The sequence below is a fragment of the Oncorhynchus nerka genome, linkage group LG9b (assembly GCF_034236695.1).
Source record: "Oncorhynchus nerka isolate Pitt River linkage group LG9b, Oner_Uvic_2.0, whole genome shotgun sequence".
Lineage (NCBI taxonomy): Eukaryota > Metazoa > Chordata > Actinopteri > Salmoniformes > Salmonidae > Oncorhynchus > Oncorhynchus nerka.
The window spans coordinates 579,052-600,438 of record NC_088424.1 but is presented as its reverse complement, the minus strand read 5'-3'; the positions used below and the strand labels follow the sequence as shown (position 1 = coordinate 600,438).

General features: G+C 45.1%; 1 protein-coding gene across 4 annotated transcripts in view; it reads right to left on the bottom strand.

Annotated features, from left to right (window-relative positions):
• The window catches only part of LOC115114240 (SPRY domain-containing SOCS box protein 4-like), a 118,464-nt gene that overhangs the window by 60,744 nt on the left and 36,333 nt on the right, over nucleotides 1-21,387 (bottom strand). For 2 of the 4 annotated variants that reach the window (XM_065013247.1, XM_029642321.2), the window contains exon 2: nucleotides 8,660-8,739. The exons of 1 other annotated variant lie outside the window; for it this stretch is intronic. The gene's annotated coding sequence lies outside the window, so the exon portion shown is untranslated. Of the gene's footprint in view, nucleotides 1-2,071; nucleotides 2,433-8,659; nucleotides 8,740-21,387 lie in introns of those variants that run through there. One more of the 4 variants, XM_029642322.2, reaches the window with a different exon arrangement.

Sequence of the window (21,387 nt, the reverse complement as noted above, 5' to 3'; positions counted from 1 at the left end):
CCATAGATTTAAATTATGTTAACTGAACATAAAAACCATACATGGGTCACGAGGTGGTTTCTTTCTACGATGATAATTGACATCCGGAACTTCGCCACATAGGAAATGTGTGACCAAACCGTCTCAAATAATATTAGAGTACCCCTGACATACGCCCACCCCTTTCTCTGTGCCTTTGTTTCTTCATCCCGCTCTCTGTAGCAACACTAAATCATCAGCGAAGGGTAAAACAGCATTTACACCCTATCAGTGGGTACAAATTATATCATGCTGCCGACAAAAAAGGCCCAAGCAATTTGCATTGCTGCAATCAATTAATGCTTGATTGGCAGAGATGTCTTCAGGAACACACACACACAGCACTGTGATATGCCATGTGTTTTGGATTACTAGCCTTTATGGGCATTTTAATATAGTCATTGAGCTCTTGGTTTTAAAAAATTGCACCAATATATCAGTTTGAATTTACACTGAACAAACGTAAAATGCAACAATTTCAAAGATTATACTGAGTTGGAGTTCATAAGTAAATCAGTCAATTTAAGTAAATAAATTAGGCCCTAATCTATGGATTTCACATGACTGGGAATACAGAACACACAAAAAAAAAGTTGGGCGTGGATCAGAAAACCAGTCAGTGTGTGGTGTGACCACCATTTCCCTCATGCAGCGCAACATCTCCTTCTCATAGAGTTGATCAAGCTGGTGATTGTGGCCTGTGGAAGGCTGTCCCACAGTTTCTGGATATTGGCGGGAACTGGAACAGCTGTCGTACACGTCGATCCAGAGTATCCCAAACATGCTCAATGCGTGACATGTCTGGTGGGTATGCAGGCCATGGAAGAACTGGGACATTTTCAGCTTCCAGGAATTGTGTACAGATCCTTGCGACATGGGGCCATGCATTATCATACTGAAACATGAGGCGATGGCTGCAGACACACCGGCAGTCATGACCGAAGTAAAATTTTCACGTGACCATTGAGACATGGCAATCTCGTTTTATGCCCTCTGGACATGCTTGGTAGTACCCATCTCACCAGTGAGCATCGAGTCCTAATGGCCTGGTACACTCAGGACTCTATTGTCCCTCTAACCACTGACAGCAATGCAAATGCATTGATGTCGAAAATCACATATCATCAAGTCACTGTGATGATCAATTTGAAGAAAGAAGTTCAACAGCAGGTTGAAACAGTTTCGTTTCAAAGCCTAACACAAAAACGGACAGTGCTTTCTGATGATTAATTCAAAACATCCATACGCATATTAGAGTTTATGAATAGACCCTACGTATAGGCTTTTGAGTCCAAAGCCTGAAAAAAAAACTTAATTAAAAACGATGATTGTGCCTTATACAATACTTAGCCTACTGTATGCGTAAGTACAATTACATTTATGATAAGGTTGAGTAGTGGTTGACAGTGTATATGCCGATCCACATACGTTTAAAACAAACATTACAATAATAATGAATGGCGGGGATAATTTGTTCTGTTCTCCAAATAGCATTTTAGAGTAAACCCTAACCCGTCCCGCCATATCCTAGGTTTAGCTGAACTGACGCCAGTGGTATAAACTCATAGAAGGGCACTTAACACACACACAGTTGCATGCTAGCGTTGCGGAGACACGCACAGCATACCAACCCAAAATGTACATGGAACACGACTTCCTAACAGCCGTCTTCTCCGAGGCATAATGTTAGTCACTGCTGTTAGGACATGGGAGAATTCCCGACACACACGGAGCGGAGGAGGGAAGAGTATCCTGTACAGCTGGGGCCTCTGGTCCATTAGGGAAATTAAAGACGACAGGAAAAGACGGGACAGGGAAGAGAGGAAACACGCAGCGTCTGGGAGAAATCTGGTCAGCCATGAGAGAGATGCAGGATGCCACACACACAGAGAAGAATAAACTCTTAGATAAGGAGTACATAGTCAAATAAACAGTACAGAGTGCATCACGAGGTGTCGGCATCCCTCATTCACGCACACAAAAACGTAACTTTCACAAAAGCCATCCACCTCGCTACCATGCGCTCTCTAACAGTCTTAAACAGGCCGCTTACAGTAAGTAGTAACAGCAGTGTAGCTCTTCTGTGATACTCCGCGTCTCATGGTCCACCTCAAAGCCGATAAAAAAAACTAATCAAGAGAAGAGCGGTGATAAAAGCTCTCCCTCTCTCCGTTGTGGAAAGAACAGAGAAGAGAACACAAGCCAGTTGAGTCCTGCTGAGGGAAAGACTCCCTCTCCCTAGAGGTGACACACCCTCTCTTCCCTCCCTGCCTGGCAGAAGCTAAGCCGTCCGACCGCTATCGCTACTGCTCCTGCCCTCCGCGACTCTTCTTGTTGCCGTGGCGTCCGCCGCCTGTCGCTATCGAGCACTCTTCTTCTTCAGAGTTAGTTTCAGTTCAGCACAGAGCGAGAGTGAGTGAGTGAGTGAGCGAGAGACAGTAGGACAAGGATAAGAGGGAAGGCTGGCTGCCTCATGCTGAAAGCCAAACCCCTCTGATCTCATCAAGCAGGGTTACGACGGAGACCACAGACAGACGGGCTGGGGGGGGACACACACACGCCCATTTAATTTCCCTCACCCCATCTGAGCCCAACCAACCCCCTCTGCCATACAGATACCGAGACACGCAGCAAACGCATAAAATACACACACGGATAGAACACCACACTTCTACAATCACATAGTCTAAGCCTATATTAAAATATAGTACAAAATATACACTTACCCATATGGTATATACTTTAGAAACGCAGGTACATATACAATCATGCCTTTATGCAGAATCTAAACACACATTTAGACATACAACATAATACAAACAGATTTCATACACATACAGCAGCATTTAAACAGTTATTTATGTGCTCCATTCCAGACACACAGTTTGACAGCTTTTTCCTGCCATAGACAGACCAAATAAAAACTTCAGCTCAAGACACAGTATACACACACATCCCTCCGGCACCAGCACAGACAGCGTGAGTGTTCCATCGTCATGAATGAGGCTCAGAGTATCTGAGTGGACTTCCTATTTCCTGGGCCACGCGGACCACCGGGGAGCACTAACTGACACCACACCGGGCCTGAACCTCCACCTCTCTGCACCACACACGCACACACAGACTACTCAATCGCCCCCTTTCACCCTCCCAGTCCCACCTCAGCCCACTACGGTGGAGCGAGGTAAAGGGGAAACGCGTAGCACTGTAAAAACACAAGCCCTCGCTGCGGATCAACTGAGTCAAATATACTTCTAACCCCATTGACCTTACCCCAACACACACACTAAAATTACTCACCGTTAGCCATTATAGCCACGGAGGCTAGCCCACGCAGGTCACCGTAGGCTAAACATAATATACATTACCAGCGCTTGCGTTTCAGATTTTTGTTTCAAAGAAAGAATTAGAAAGTAACTACAGTGTGTTCAAAGATAGGCAACTTTGAACCAAACTGTTTCCCTCCTATTAGTTAGACATGCACGACATGGCAACCCCTTCAAATGAGTGGATTTGGCTATTTCAGCCACACCAGTTGCTGACAGGTGTAGAAAACCTTTTTTTTTTAACGAGCACACAACCATGCAATCTCCATTGACAAACAGTAGAATGGCCTGCACTGAAGCACTCACTTTCAACATGGCACCGTCATAGGATGCCACCTTCCCAACATCATATTTCTGCCCTACTAGAGCTGCCTGGTCAACTAAGTGCTGTTACTGTGACGTAGAACCATCTAGGAGCACACAAGCGCAAAGAACAGGACCAGCGAGTGCTGAAGCACGTAAAAATCTGTCCCCGGTTGCAACACTTACTATCGAGTTCCAAACTGCCTCTAGAAGCAACGTCAGCACAATAACTGTTCATCTGGAGCTTCATGAAATGGGTTTCAATAGCCGAGCAGCCACTTCTCATCTCTGTGGTAGTCTAAGTGAATACACCTCTGCCTGTAATATTTCATTTGTAAGGGTGTGGTCAAGTGTACCAGTCAGGTACTGGTGAGGACCCTCCTTTTGGGGTGCTCTGCAGGAGTGTCTGCCCTATGATGGGATGTGTGAGGTTTTCATCCCAACATTGACTTACACTGAATTGGGGATTTTTTTTATTTTACCTTTATTTAACTAGGCAAGTCAGTTAATTAAGAACGTTCTTATTTTCAATGACGGCCTAGGAACAGTGGGTTCAGGGGCAGAATGACAGATTTGCATTGTCAGCTCAGGGATTTGAACTTGCAACCTTCCGGTTACTAGTCCAACGCTCTAAGCACTAGGCTACCCTGCCATCCCATACGTGTGGATAGCGTGTGCATTTAAGGGGGGGGGGGGTAGAAATACTGAACCGTAATGATTTCAGTTGAAGGGAAAATTGCCACTGCTACGTCCTGACAATGTTATTGAGGTTACTGCTTATGTGTGAGGAAAGTGTCTCGAGCATCATTTTAAATGTCGAGACCAGAACAAGGGGAGGGACAAAGACGCTCAACAGGCACATCGCGCTCCATTATTGTGCACACTCTCTGTTTCATTATGTTTCCTGATGCGATCAGGACACGCAGGTTGAAATAAAAGAAAAACATTAAAACTCTGAACCAACTATATTACATTTGGGGACAGGTCGAAACACATGAAACATTTATGGCAATTTAGCTAGCTAGCTTGCTGTTGCTAGCTCATTTGTCCTGGGATATAAACATTGGGTTGCTATTTTACCTGAAATGCACAAGCTCCTCTACTCCGACAATTAATCCACAGATAAAAGGGTAAACTGAGTAAGTTTCTAGTAATCGCTCCTTCTTTGGACTTTACATGGCGGTTGGCAACCAATTTCAAGGTGCATTACCACCACCAACTGGACTGGTGTGTGGGCCTCAGTTCATCTTTCAATCACTCACATGGGTATATCCTCCTAAAACCCATGAGATGGGAGAGGCAGGACTTGCAGCGTGTCAAGCGTCCCAAAAAATAACCAAGTTCTATTTATGGCAATGCAGACACTCGTTGACACGAGTGAGCAGTTTGGATGAAATTATTGAATAAGATGTACATTCATATTGCAACACTAGCCTGCATAATGCAAGCGGTGTGTTCAGCATGTAAGGCCACATATGACAGAAGAGAAGCAGAATGTATCCAATTATAGACTGACTAACAAATAGCCTACCAAAATGTCAAATTATTAGCAGAAACATATCCCCCCAAAAATCCTGCACCCCCTACCGTATTTGGCTGTAGCCTACAGTGCATTTACTATATTAGCGGGTTAGTGTCGGGACTCAGATTTTCACAGTCAGCCAGTTGCGGATGGATTATTAGCAATTGCAGGCGGGTGCAGGTGAACAAACAGCTGACCCACGCATCACTAGTGTGTGTGCGTGTGAGCTGGGATGAAGGGGTGAGTGTAGGGTGTGCTTCGTTAAAGTGTGTGAGGGGGTTAATCTGCAGGACAAGCCCCATAGAAAGAATAGGGACCAGAGTATCCCATATTGTCAGTATGCTGCTCAGAGGCCAGTGTGTGTGTGTGAACCATCTTCTGCCAACACACTTGTCGTAGACCAAGCCTCCCAACCGTTCAACACAAGGCCCAAGGGAGCGAGAAATGGAGAAGGGGATGAATGGAGATAAGAAAAACAATGCAGGGTACTAGAGCCCTAAGGATTCGGATAGAGGAGGATGGAGAGAAAGAGGACGTGGAGAAAGGAGGGACGCTCATCTGGCAGTCGTCAAAGTGACCCCAGACAGATGGCAAACAAACAGAAAGAGGAAAGGTTCAGTTTGGAGAGGGTGATGGTGAAAGGGACGGGGAGGAGAGGGGGACAGAGGGAAAGGGACTGCTCATCAGTCATCCTTCCTCCCATACGTGCACACACACACACACACACGTTCAGGGGCCAGCCACAATTTAAGTCTCTCTAGACTGAATAAATGTTCTCCAACACCATGTAAGGGCACAGGAAATTTCTTTACAGCAGGGTTCCCCAACTGGCAGCACGGACGTATAAAACCCAGAAAATCAGCTCCAAGTGATACCATCCGCTCAAAAAAATATAAATCCCACAGCTGGATCTACTTGATAATCAGCATGAGAATGGGTCATCTTGCGTATAGACTATAATCATTCAGGGCAGACTACTGAAGCATGCACACAGACAGCTAGTAGGTAAATAATAGTACTACTAAGGTTTACAACTGATACAGGTAAGTGGAGTAGGATGCTGAGAGCTGAGACAGGAACAGAATGATATGTTTCCATCTTTCTCACACACACAGTCCATCTCTGTGTCAACATGCTTCTTGGGTCCCAGATAGCTGAAGGGAATAGAAATTGAATTTATTATTCGTATAGCGCCTCCATCTCCAGCCATCTCCCAACGTCGGTCTCGCTTCCGCTCTTTCCCTAACGCACCCCCCCCCCCTCCATCTCCCCCCCTCCATCTCCCCAAACATTTCCTTCCATTTTCCAGTAAACCCCAGTTCTTGTGATACAGACCGCACTCACCCAGACTGCGAGGGTCATAAGGGGGTAAAAGGTTACAGGTCACAGTTAAATCTGATTGATAGCCTCCACCCCCCCATCTCCATGTCCCTCTCTCCCTTCTATCCTGGCATCTGCTGTCTGAGTCTGTCGCTCACGACCCCTTGTTGCCACGCGTCAAGTTTCCCCCCGAGCTATCCCACAGTGCCCCTAAAATCTCACACGTTCAATTTCATTAGTTGAATGTCTACCATGCAATCGTTTCTTTCCCACTTTCTATTGTTGTCAAGTTTAATTGTGAAATTGTAACACAGCATATTGTCACTGGCTATTGTGCCAAAGAGGGCTATAGCTACATATGACAAAGAGATCCAGACCACTGTATTCTCTTTACATTCAATTTTTTTTTTTAAAGGTACAAAAATGAAATCAATAAACGGGTCAATGCCTAATTCCATCAGAATTTTTGCAGAAAAATTGTTTCTTTGTTTAGTTCTTCCAGGTTTTGCTCTCAAAATTGCACTTTAATAGAAAAACAACATTGGACATTCTAAAGCCAGGTTGACAAAACCGTTCTGGTAAATGGAACGGTTGTCATCATTAACGACTGACAAACGTGCACACAGAGGGGCATTTGCGTGCAGTTGCCTCTTGAGAAAGTTTAAGGAAAATCCCTTAAGCATTTTGTTCATGTCTTAACAATCTTGGACAAAGTAATACATTGTCTAATAAAGTTCAATACATTAAGTTGATTTCACAGATTTTATAGGGCCCCATCTGGTGCATCCCCTCTTCCCTGTTGTTCTTCCCCCTTTCTAAAATAAGGAAAACGGTGCATCCCTCACTCACTACTGGATATCAATCCGCTAGCTCGTGCCTACCAAAATAGTTTGATTTTTCACCACAGCAAGAACTAGGGTTGGTCGGTATCTAAATTTGCATACCTTCATACAGTTCCTGTACCATACGGTATTACCGGCAGTGCCATTTCTTTCCAAACATTCATTTATTTATATATATATATATATAAATAATAGTCCTAACAAATGCTAAAAAAGTACTAATGAATCATAGTGCTAACAAATGCTAAAAGAGTACCAATTAATTCCCATAGCGGATGCGAGCTAAATGCTAACAAGCGCAAGGTAACGTAAAAAAAAGTTCTACTTCATGAGCTGTGGTAATTGCAATATCGCAAAAAGGTTTGCGGCACACAAACAAATATCAGGCAGCAGGGATCTTGATCCATGAGGGGAGTCTCTGCTGCTGTAAAAAAAAAAATCTTTATCTTGCAAACTAGCCACTTAGCTAGCAGGTAAGCAAACCAAATGCATAACTGGAGCCATGCTCATGACACCTTTTATAAGCTAAATTTAAAAGATTATATGAACAACATTTAAAACGCAACAATTTTACTGAGTTACAGTTCATACGGAAATGAAGAGGTAGGAAATGGTAGTGAACAGCATTTCTGCCTTGCCTCTGAAATATTCAGGGCACCAGTCAATGGACAGTAAACAGGAGCAAGGCGCTGAGGTTTCACCCTGAATTCTCTAGGTTTAAGAGGCTTTCAGTGAGGAGGGAGTGTGTGTGTGTAATGCACTCGTGTATATTCCCACATACAGCAATGTTTCCTCACCATTATTTACCTGGTTTAATCGGGGTCAATGCAAATAATCAAAGAGGTCAGCTAACACCACCACGCCACCAGAGAGCTAGGCTCATACATGCTACGACTGACCTAGTTTCACTGTGTGTGTGGTGTGCGTTTCTATATAAAGCGCCCACTGAAAGAGAAGACTTAGCAGTACCCCCAAGCCCTTAGGAGTTTGGGCCGGCACGATACTGGGAAAAGGGTCCTGCCCCTTATCAGGTCAATGGTGCAGTGGTCCTTTGTATCTCAGTTGGTAGAGCATGGCGCTTGTAACACCAGGGTAGTGGATTCAATTCCCGGGACCAGCCTTACGTAAAAATGTACGCACGCACAACTAAAACACAAAAGCGTATTATATTTAGCAATGTACATGTACGGTCTGCTATACACTTAAGAAATTACCCAGTTACAAATCGCCCAAACAATGGGTAAGACACATTCACATACTAACAATACAGTTCACTTAAGGATTAAATGGGTCAAGCAAGAATCATACAAGAGCAATGCATTTATTACCTGTTGTTCTTAGGAAAGCAACATCGTCAGTCTGTTGGTGTGCTTCTGGTTCAAAGATCAGTACAACATATGGTGTGAGTCTGAAACAGATAAGAGGTAGAGTTATCAAGCAAACAGTAGAGAGAACATTCTCATTTATGCTGCTGCTCAGATTTTTCACGAGTGGCACGTGTAGCTTATTTTGTCAGCCAATCACAAGTCATCAAAGTGACACTAGTCTCTGGGTGCCGTGACATGCATGTTGGAATTAAAATGACGCAGTTAAAAGTGAAATGATAAGAATTGTCTACAACAACCATGAGCCAACAGGTAGGCTGCTGCTTAATATTTAGAATGGAGTTGTTGTAATTGTGTAGGATGGGGACGGGTAGCGTAGCTGGGTTTCTCAACTCCACGATATACAGTGCCTTGCGAAAGTATTCGGCCCCCTTGAACTTTGCGACCTTTTGCCACATTTCAGGCTTCAAAACAAAGATATAAAACTGTATTTTTTTCTGAAGAATCAACAACAAGTGGGACACAATCATGAAGTGGAACGACATTTATTGGATATTTCAAACTTTTTTAACAAATCAAAAACTGAAAAATTGGGCGTGCAAAATTATTCAGCCCCCTTAAGTTAATACTTTGTAGCGCCACCTTTTGCTGCGATTACAGCTGTAAGTCGCTTGGGGTATGTCTCTATCAGTTTTGCACATCGAGAGACTGAATTTTTTTCCCATTCCTCCTTGCAAAACAGCTCGAGCTCAGTGAGGTTGGATGGAGAGCATTTGTGAACAGCAGTTTTCAGTTCTTTCCACAGATTCTCGATTGGATTCAGGTCTGGACTTTGACTTGGCCATTCTAACACCTGGATATGTTTATTTTTGAACCATTCCATTGTAGATTTTGCTTTATGTTTTGGATCATTGTCTTGTTGGAAGACCAATCTCCGTCCCAGTCTCAGGTCTTTTGCAGACTCCATCAGGTTTTCTTCCAGAATGGTCCTGTATTTGGCTCCATCCATCTTCCCATCAATTTTAACCATCTTCCCTGTCCCTGCTGAAGAAAAGCAGGCCCAAACCATGATGCTGCCACCACCATGTTTGACAGTGGAGATGGTGTGTTCAGGGTGATGAGCTGTGTTGCTTTTACGCCAAACATAACGTTTTGCATTGTTGCCAAAAAGTTCAATTTTGGTTTCATCTGACCAGAGCACCTTCTTCCACATGTTTGGTGTGTCTCCCAGGTGGCTTGTGGCAAACTTTAAACGACACTTTTTATGGATATCTTTAAGAAATGGCTTTCTTCTTGCCACTCTTCCATAAAGGCCAGATTTGTGCAATATACAACTGATTGTTGTCCTATGGACAGAGTCTCCCACCTCAGCTGTAGATCTCTGCAGTTCATCCAGAGTGATCATGGGCCTCTTGGCTGCATCTCTGATCAGTCTTCTCCTTGTATGAGCTGAAAGTTTAGAGGGACGGCCAGGTCTTGGTAGATTTGCAGTGGTCTGATACTCCTTCCATTTCAATATTATTGCTTGCACAGTGCTCCTTGGGAAATCTTTTTGTATCCAAATCCGGCTTTAAACTTCTTCACAACAGTATCTCAGACCTGCCTGGTGTGTTCCTTGTTCTTCATGATGCCCTCTGCGCTCTTAACGGACCTCTGAGACTATCACAGTCCAAGATGGCGTAGCAGTAAGTCGTCCTGTCGTGTCCCCTGTATATATCATTTCTTACATATCTCTTTAAAAACATTTTGCTAAACCTAAGCTTCCATATACTCTCCTGCAACCCGCCTCACCCAATGTAGCTATTTTTCCTAAAGTATTTATATTTACTTCGAAACCGGAACCCCTCAACTGAAGCTAGCCAGCTAACCACCAGCTATGCTAGCGGTCTTCAGCTAACCGGTCATCAGCTAACCTTCAGCCCGGAAAGCTCTCACCAGTTCGAACAACGCGACTCTAACCAGAGCATAACGGACCTATTTATTTTTCATCCCCGGATTCATCCCCGGATTCCCACCGCAAACGGAACATTTTTCAGCTGGATCTTCACAACTAGCAATCTAGCTAAACCGCAACCCCGGATGATTACTCCTGGCTAGCGTTTCCACCCACTTAGCTTGAAGCTAGCCCGGCCAGTGCACCTGTGCTACCACCGTAGCATACTCCTGGGCTACAATACCCGGGCCCACGACCGGTCTATCGATGTCACCGCATGAAGAGGAATAAACAGACTCACCCCATCGCGACGTCCCCCAAAGGCTCACTCTCTAGCCCTCGCTATCTCCCTGCTTGCTAATTCGGCCTGCTAACTGCTAGCTTGTCTAGCTCCGGTCCGCTAACTGCTACCTTGTTTAGCCCGGGCCTACGAACTGTTAGCTTGTTAGCACAGGCCTGCTAACCGACTGAATCGCCGCGTCCCAAACACCCATATTTACTTTCTCTTTTGATTTTTGATTTGTTTATACCTTCTGGAAACCTGCCTCACCCAATGTGATACGGAATCGCTATTATTTTTAATTTTTTAGAACACACTCAAGAACCTCCAGAAGCTAACCAGCTAACTAGCTACAAGCTATTTAGTCATTGTTCGTTTTTTTTTTTTAAACCTGGATAACACTCGCCAGTCCAGCTTCCCTGCCCCATCCACCGCTGCCCCCTGGACACTGATCTCTTGGCTACATAGCTGATGCACGCTGGACTGTCCATTAATCACGGTACTCCATTCTGCTTGTTTGTTTTATCTGTTGCCCCGTTGCGTAGTCAACGCCATTTTACCTGCTGTTGTCGTGCTAGCTGATTAGCTGTTGTCTCACCTACTGTTTTAGCTAGCTTTCCCAATTCAACACCTGTGATTACTGTATGCCTCGCTGTATGTCTCTCTCAAATGTCAATATGCCTTGTATACTGTTGTTCAGGTTAGTTATCATTGTTTTAGTTCACAATGGAGCCCCAAGTTCCACTCTTCATACCCCTGATTAACTCCTTTGTCCCACCTCCCACACATGCGGTGACCTCACCCATTACAACCAGCATGTCCAGAGATACAACCTCTCTCATCATCACCCAGTGCCTGGGCTTACCTCCGCTGTACCCGCACCCCACCATACCCGTCTGCGCATTATGCCCTGAATATATTCTACCATGCCCAGAAACCTGCTCCTCTTATTCTCTGTCCCCAACGCTCTAGGCGACCAGTTTTGATAGCCTTTAGCCGCACCCTCATACTACTCCTTCTCTGTTCCGCGGGTGATGTGGAGGTAAACCCAGGCCCTGCATGTCCCCAGGCACCCTCATTTGTTGACTTCTGTGATCGAAAAATCCTTGGTTTCATGCATGTCAACATCAGAAGCCTCCTCCCTAAGTTTGTTTTACTCACTGCTTTAGCACACTCTGCTAACCCTGATGTCCTTGCTGTGTCTGAATCCTGGCTCAGGAAGGCCACCAAAAATTCAGAGATTTCCATACCCAACTATAACATCTTCCGTCAAGATAGAACTGCCAAAGGGGGAGGAGTTGCAGTCTACTGCAGAGATAGCCTGCAAAGTAATGTCATAGATTCCAGGTCCATACCCAAACAGTTCGAACTACTAATTTTGAAAATTACTCTCTCCAGAAATAAGTCTCTCACTGTTGCCGCCTGCTACCGACCCCCCTCAGCTCCCAGCTGTGCCCTGGACACCATTTGTGAATTGATCGCCCCCCATCTAGCTTCAGAGTTTGTTCTGTTAGGTGACCTAAACTGGGATATGCTTAACACCCCGGCAGTCCTACAATCTAAGCTAGATGCCCTCAATCTCACACAAATCATCAAGGAACCCACCAGGTACAACTCTAACTCTGTAAACAAGGGCACCCTCATAGACGTCATCCTGACCAACTGGCCCTCCAAATACACCTCCACTGTCTTCAACCAGGATCTCAGCGATCACTGCCTCATTGCCTGTATCCGCAGTCAAACGACCACCCCTCATCACTGTCAAACGCTCCCTAAAACACTTCTGTGAGCAGGCCTTCCTAATCGACCTGGCCCGGGTATCCTGGAAGGACATTAACCTCATCCCGTCAGTTGAGGATGCCTGGTCATTCTTTAAAAGTAACTTCCTCTCCATTTTAGATAAGCATGCTCCGTTCAAAAAAAATGCAGAACTAAGAACAGATACAGCCCTTGGTTCACTCCAGACCTGACTGCCCTCGACCAGCACAAAAACATCCTGTGGCGGACTGCAATAGCATCGAACAGTCCCCGTGATATGCAACTGTTCAGGGAAGTCAGGAACCAATACACGCAGTCAATCAGGAAAGCTAAGGCCAGCTTCTTCAGGCAGAAGTTTGCATCCTGTAGCTCCAACTCCAAAAAGTTCTGGGACACTGAAGTCCATGGAGAACAAGAGCACCTCCTCCCAGCTGCCCACTGCACTGAGGCTAGGTAACACGGTCACCACCGATAAATCCATGATTATCGAAAACTTCAATAAGCATTTCTCAACGGCTGGCCATGCCTTCCGCCTGGCTACTCCAACCTCTGCCAACAGCTCCGCAGCTCCGCGCCCAAGCCTCTCCGGGTTCTCCTTTACCCAAATCCAGATAGCAGATGTTCTGAAAGAGCTGCAAAACCTGGACCCGTACAAATCAGCTGGGCTTGACAATCTGGACCCTCTATTTCTGAAACTATCCGCCGCCATTGTCGCAACCCCTATTACCAGCCTGTTCAACCTCTCTTTCATATCGTCTGAGATCCCCAAGGATTGGAAAGCTGCCGCAGTCATCCCCCTCTTCAAAGGGGGAGACACCCTGGACCCAAACTGTTACAGACCTATATCCATCCTGCCCTGCCTACCTAAGGTCTTCGAAAGCCAAGTCAACAAACAGGTCACTGACTATCTCGAATCCCACCGTACCTTCTCCGCTGTGCAATCTGGTTTCCCAGCCGGTCACGGGTGCACCTCAGCCACACTCAAGGTACTAAACGATATCATAACCGCCATCGATAAAAGACAGTACTGTGCAGCCGTCTTCATCGACCTTGCCAAGGCCTTCGACTCTGTCAATCACCACATTCTTATCGGCAGACTCAGTAGCCTCGGTTTTTCGGATGACTGCCTTGCATGGTTCACCAATTACTTTGCAGACAGAGTTCAGTGTGTCAAATCGGAGGGCATGCTGTCCAGTCCTCTGGCAGTCTCTATGGGGGTGCCACAGGGTTCAATTCTCTGGCCGACTCTTTTCTCTGTATATATAGATCAATGATGTTGCTCTTGCTGCGGGCGATTCCCTGATCCACCTCTACGCAGACGACACCATTCTATATACTTTCGGCCCGTCATTGGACACTGTGCTATCTAACCTCCAAACGAGCTTCAATGCCACACAACACTCCTTCCGTGGCCTCAAACTGCTCTTAAACGCTAGTAAAAACCAAATGCATGCTTTTCAACCGATCGCTGCCTGCACCCGCATGCCCGACTAGCATCACCACCCTGGATGGTTCCGACCTTGAATATGTGGACATCTATAAGTACCTAGGTGTCTGGCTAGACTGCAAACTCTCCTTCCAGACTCATATCAAACATCTCCAATCGAAAATCAAATCAAGAGTCGGCTTTCTATTCCGCAACAAAGCTTCCTTCACTCACGCCGCCAAGCTTACCCTAGTAAAACTGACTATCCTACCGATCCTCGGCGATGTCATCTACAAAATGGCTTCCAACACTCTACTCAGCAAACTGGATGCAGTCTATCACAGTGCCATCCGTTTTGTCACTAAAGCACCTTATACCACCCACCACTGCGACTTGTATGCTCTAGTCGGCTGGCCCTCGCTACATATTCGTCGCCAGACCCACTGGCTCCAGGTCATCTACAAGTCCATGCTAGGTAAAGCTCCGCCTTATCTCAGTTCACTGGTCACGATGGCAACACCCATCCGTAGCACGCGCTCCAGCAGGTGTATCTCACTGATCATCCCTAAAGCCAACACCTCATTTGGCCGCCTTTCGTTCCAGTACTCTGCTGCCTGTGACTGGAACGAACTGCAAAAATCTCTGAAGTTGGAGACTTTTATCTCCCTCACCAACTTCAAACATCAGCTATCCGAGCAGCTAACCGATCGCTGCAGCTGTACATAGTCTATTGGTAAATAGCCCACCCATTTTCACCTACCTCATCCCCATACGGTTTTTATTTATTTACTTTTCTGCTCTTTTGCACACCAATATCTCTACCTGTACATGACCATCTGATCATTTATCATTCCAGTGTTAATCTGCAAAATTGTAATTATTCGCCTACCTCATGCCTTTTGCACACATTGTATATAGACTCCCCCTTTTTTTCTACTGTGTTATTGACTTGTTAATTGTTTACTCCATGTGTAACTCTGTGTTGTCTGTTCACACTGCTATGCTTTATCTTGGCCAGGTCACAGTTTCAAATGAGAACTTGTTCTCAACTAGCCTACCTGGTTAAATAAAGGTGTATTTTTTTTTTTTTAATAAACGGAGACTTGATTACACACAGGTGGATTGTATTTATCATCATTAGTCATTTAGGACAACATTGGATCATTCAGAGATCCTCACTGAACTTCTGGAGAGAGTTTGCTACACTGAAAGTAAAGGGGCTGAATAATTTTGCACGCCCAATTTTTCAGTTTTTGATTTGTTAAAAAAAGTTTGAAATATCCAATAAATGTCGTTCCACTTCATGATTGTGTCCCACGTTGTTGATTCTTCACAAAAAATAATACAGTTTTATATCTTTATGTTTGAAGCCTGAAATGTGGCAAAAGGTCGCAAAGTTCAAGGGGGCCGAAAACTTTCGCAAGGCACTGTATACCTTCGGAGTTAGGTTGCACAAATGTGGGCGGAGTGTACCTTCAACTACAGAGTCGCTGTTAGTCGATACAACCACCGACGGTTTCCGCATATTTGATTAATATTTTATTAAAAATAGTACATTTTATTAAATAATTTCCACAAGGAAAGAAAGGCAGGCAGCTACAGAGGACATAGGTAAGTGTTTAAGAATTATTATTATTTATTTTTTAAAGTATCGCCTGACAGTGGCTCGATGTAGTCGGAGATACAGTCCACACACTCATCTCCGCGGAACTCCATTGATGTACATTGTGGAGTTGAGAAAAACATGGCTAGGGAAAGCGCAGCCTATGTAGCCACAAATAGCCAACCCAGCTAGCTAGCTTAACGAGCTTCTCTTCTCTGTCTGATGCAATCAAAACAGGTACCATGTCATCACACTGGATGATTAATAACCTACAGTAGTTACAGTAACTACTGCGTGTCAGTTTGGCTGCCGTGGTCTTTCAATCTCGCCACTCAGACACAGAGCCCCTCCCCCCACCTGCTGATCTCTGTGTGCGCATCAACAGCTTAAGTTAATTACAATATTATTTTTTTATTATTCTGCCGCTTCCCTCACTTGGATCAGACCTGGACACAACAGAGTCTATACAGGGGCCAGGTCTGGTTGTCCTTGGGTCTGTTCGGACTGGGTTTCCAGATTTTAAATTGTTATTTGAGTAAGCCCCGGGTCCATTTTGGAACGGGTTCCAACTTGTTGGACCTGAGAAGACCTCAGAAAACAACACATGGAATGATGCAAATTGAGTGTGTGAAACACAAGACAAATGTGAACCGATAGTATTCAGCAGCAGACATGGCTCCCAGTGGAAGTTGCCCTGAGGCACAGATCTAGGATCAGCTTACCCTCCCTGAATCCCTGAGACGTCCTTTTCCTGTTGAAAAGCGATATCCCAAGTATAAACACAATGAGGTGCACACACACTAAAGGGTAAAAAGAGAAAGTGTTTTTTTAGACAACTGCCAACTTCAAGGAGTAGGGCATTCAAGGAGTTGGCTTGATGGGAAGTCGTCATGTCATCGGCCTCCCCCTTGCTTGGGGAACAATAAAAGGAGCAATAGAGAACAAACGAGGGGGAAAAAACTAGACATCTTAGTCGGACTGAGTGGAATTTGTGCATATGCACCATGGTTTTGAAACTCAATTTGCTATAGATTTTTCTTTTTTTTTAAAAATGGTTTCAGGTTTAAAATATCACCCTCAATGTGAATGAAGTGGACAGGAAAGTGTGTGGTGTGTGTTTGGCAAATATGGAGTTGTAGGTTAATCTTATTCAGATTCATAAAACATACACACACCAACATGCCCGCGCACACACAGGGTCATTTTTGTCAAAAGTGTATTTTCATGAGAGAGTATCTTTACATAAACACAGAACTGTCGGTCAAAGAGGCTTTTCAGATGGGGGCTCTTTGCACATCACGCACACACATACAAACAGAGAGAGAAAACGCTGACACACTGAGCACTTTGCTGCACGGCCCAGGCCAGGGGAAAGCCCATGAGGCTGGCTGTCTGGTTTATGGTTTCTCCATTTCCTCAAGACCGGGGTGGGCTGTGGAGCTAAATAAGCCACTTTACCCTGGAATTAGTGGGAAGACAGGTCTCTCCCTCACACACAGAAACACACACATGCGTAAACACAAAACATGCATGCACACAATCTCTACAAAACAGATTTAAAAAAAAAAATAATCTTGTTTTCGAAGATCTCAGCTCAGGTTTAGAAACCAAATCAATAACTTTTACAGTATCAGTAATAGAGCCCTGTTTTTTAAACATTGCATACAAGGCTCCTCATTCCAATTAAGGGCACACCTGTAGATTTATATTCCAGACTCTGACATTCCTCATTCTAATATGGAGTATATAGAGTACCACAGTATGAGTCATAGTACCCATAAATGGTTCCAATCATTTTTCACCACTCCCTTTACCTCAGAGGATTTTATAAACACTTCAAATAAAGGTATGCGTTTCATATAGGCTTATCCTGGTTTGACGATGAGAACGGGGGCGTGCTCGGTCCTCATTTTCCTGTAGGCCACAATCCTCTCCTTTGTCTTGATCACGTTGAGGGACAGATTGTTGTCCTGGCATCACACAGCCAGGTCTCTGACCTCCTCCTAATAGGCCGTCTCATTGTTGACGGTGATCAGGCCTACCCCTGTTATGTCATCGGCAAACTTGGTGTTGGAGTCGTGCCTGGCCATGCAGTCGTGGGTGAACAGGGAGTACAGGAGGGGAGAGCACACACCCCTGAGGGGCCTCCATGTTGAGGATCAGCGTGGCGGATGTGTCGTTCCTTACCCTTACCACCTGGGGGTGCCTCGTCAGGAAGTTGAGGATCCAGTTGTTTAGTCTGAGGGTCCTTAGCTTAGTGATGAGCTTTGAGGACACTATGGTGTTGAACGCTGAGCTTTACTCAATGAATAGCATTCACATAGGTGTTGCTTTTGTCATTTACATTACATTTAAGTCATTTAGCAGACGCTCTTATCCAGAGCGACTTACAAATTGGTGCGTTCACCTTAAGACATCCAGTGGAACAGCCACTTTACAATAGTGCATCTAAATCTTTTAAGGGGGGTGAGAAGGATTACTTTATCCTATCCTAGGTATTCCTGAAAGAGGTGGGGTTTCAGGTGTCTCCGGAAGGTGGTGATTGACTCCGCTGTCCTGGCGTCGTGAGGGAGTTTGTTCCACCATTGGGGGGCCAGAGCAGCGAACAGTTTTGACTGGGCTGCGCAGGAACTGTACTTCCTCAGTGGTAGGGAGGCGAGTAGGCCAGAGGTGGATGAACGCAGTGCCCTTGTTTGGGTGTAGGGCCTGATCAGAGCCTGGAGGTACTGAGGTGCCATTCCCCTCACAGCTCCGTAGGCAAGCACCATGGTCTTGTAGCGGATGCGAGCTTCAACTGGAAGCCAGTGGAGAGAGCGGAGGAGCGGGGTGACGTGAGAGAACTTGGGAAGGTTGAACACCAGACGGGCTGCGGCGTTCTGGATGAGTTGTAGGGGTTTAATGGCACAGGCAGGGAGCCCAGCCAACAGCGAGTTGCAGTAATCCAGACGGGAGATGACAAGTGCCTGGATTAGGACCTGCGCTGCTTCCTGTGTGAGGCAGGGTCGTACTCTGCGGATGTTGTAGAGCATGAACCTACAAGAACGGGCCACCGCCTTGATGTTAGTTGAGAACGACAGGGTGTTGTCCAGGATCACGCCAAGGTTCTTAGCGCTCTGGGAGGAGGACACAATGGAGTTGTCAACCGTGATGGCGAGATCATGGAATGGGCAGTCCTTCCCCGGGAGGAAGAGCAGATCCGTCTTGCCGAGGTTCAGCTTGAGGTGGTGATCCGTCATCCACACTGATATGTCTGCCAGACATGCAGAGATGCGATTTGTCCAGGTGGGAAAGGGCAGTGTGAGTGCAATAGAGATGGCATCATCTGTGGATTTGTTGGAGTGGTAAAACTAAAATAATGATTATATAAAAAATATAAATTTTAAGAAGTCACATTTGCGAGAAAGATTTACACAGTTATCAAAATGTCACGCCAGGGTAAACCTACACCAAACAGTCCTTATTTTAAGGGTTTCTAAAATCCCCTATTGGAAAAATGGTGGAAAATCGATTGGAACCATTTTCCTGTTATTATGACACTTCCACTGTGGGTCTCTATTGCTTTGCATTGTTAGGCATTACGGCACTGTTGGCGCAAGGGAAATAAGCATTTAACGACACCCGCGATAACATCTGCAAAACGTGTGTACGCAACCAAGGACATTTGATTCCATACATCCATCTTAAAGCTACAGTATAAAAAAGGTATCCAAAAAAGAAAGCTACGATGAGATTCCACATTCCTATGACGGAGCTGATACCCATATGAAACTGAAAGCCAATAGACCCCGAAGCAACAGAACAGCTTCTACCCCCAAGCCATAGGACCACTAAATAGTTAAGCAAATAGCTACACGGACGATCTGCATTGACCCTTTTTGCACCAACTAATCAGGAGTTTATTAGCCGTCACTTTATTCCTAGTTACAGTGGGGCAAAAAAGTATTTAGTCAGCCACCAATTGTGCAAGTTCTCCCACTTAAAAAGATGAGGCCTTTAATTTCCATCATAGGTACACTTCAACTATGACAGACAAAATGGAAGAAGGAAAATCCAGAAAATCATATTGTAGTATTTTTTAGGAATTTATTTGCAAATTATGGTGGAAAATAAGTATTTGGTCAATAACAAAAGTTTCTCAATACTTCGTTATATACCCTTTGTTGGCAATGACAGAGGTCAAACGTTTTCTGTATGTCTTCACAAGGTTTTCACACACTGTTGCTGGTATTTTGGCCCATTCCTCCATACAGATCTCCTCTAGAGCAGTGATGTTTTGTGGCTGTTGCTGGGCAACACAGACTTTCAACTCCCTCCAAAGATTTATGGGGTTGAGATCTGGAGACTGGCTAGGCCACTCCAGGACCTTGAAATGCTTCTTACGAAGCCACTCTTTCATTGCCCGGGCGGTGTGTTTGGGATCATTGTCATGCTGAAAGACCCAGCCACGTTTCATCTTCAATGCACTTGCTGATGGAAGGAGGTTTACACTCAAAATCTCACGATACATGGCCTCATTTATTCTTTCCTTTACACCAGTGGTCACCAAACTACGGCCCGCGGGCCGGATACGGCCCGTCAGCACATTTGGCCCGGCCCTCTGAACAATACCAGAGACGCTATCGAATTTTTTTCCTATTTGGCCTCCAGAAAAAAAAATCCTAGGCCCGGCCCTGTCAAAGAGAGAACGGAATAATGGCGAAAAGGTTAGGTAAGAGAAAAATTGATTCAGAATGCAGGGTATTTAACCTGCAGTGGACAAACGATTTTTTTTTGTTCAATGCAAAGAAAAGGCTGTTTGTCTCATCTGTCAAGAGACGGTGGCGGTATTCAAAGAATACAATCTTCGCCGACACTATGAATCCCGTCACAAAGACAAGTACGATAGCTTGCAAGGCCAAATACGAGCAGACAAACTCTCAAAGCTAAAAAGTGGACTACTATCTCAGCAGAATACATTTGTACGCCAAGCTCAGCTGAACCAGGCATCCGTTCGGGCCAGCTTTCGGGTTGCTAAACTGATAGCAAGAAGCGGTAAGCCTTTCACTGACGGAGAATTTGTTAAGAAATGTATGGATGCTGTCGCGGAAGAGGTGTGTCCCGAGAAGAAAGATGCATTTAATGCCCTAAGTCTGTCGGCGAGTACAATCACCAGACGCGTTGAAGAAATCGGGAGTAATGTATATGCCCAGCTGTAGCAGAAGACGAAAGAATGACTTTTTTTCATTAGCACTGGATGAGAGCACGGACGTGCAAGACACAGCGCAACTGCTCATTTTTATTCCCAGCCTTCATATCAGTTTGAGTTGGCTGAGTTACAGAACTGTGATGTTCTGAAAGACGCATTCAAGCCCAACAGTCTCATTGACTTCTATGCCGCCCTCCCAAACGACACATATCCAAACATCAAAAAACACGCAATGAAAATGTCCACAGTTTTTGGCAGCACGTATATCTGCGAGAAAACCTTTTCTCGCATGAAACTGCTGAAAACCCCGATGAGATCAAGATTGACAGATGAACATTTGCATCAGTGCTTGAGACTGGCTGTAACTAGAATGGAACCTGATATTCAACTTCTCACCAGCCAGATGCAGGCCCACAGTTCACACTGATGAACATACATAGGTAAGCTCACTTTTCTGACTTGAATGAGTCATTCTGAGCATAAACAAATATAATCATAAAATCTACTGGGATAAAATCCATCTTTACAACCATACTGGTAGTGAAA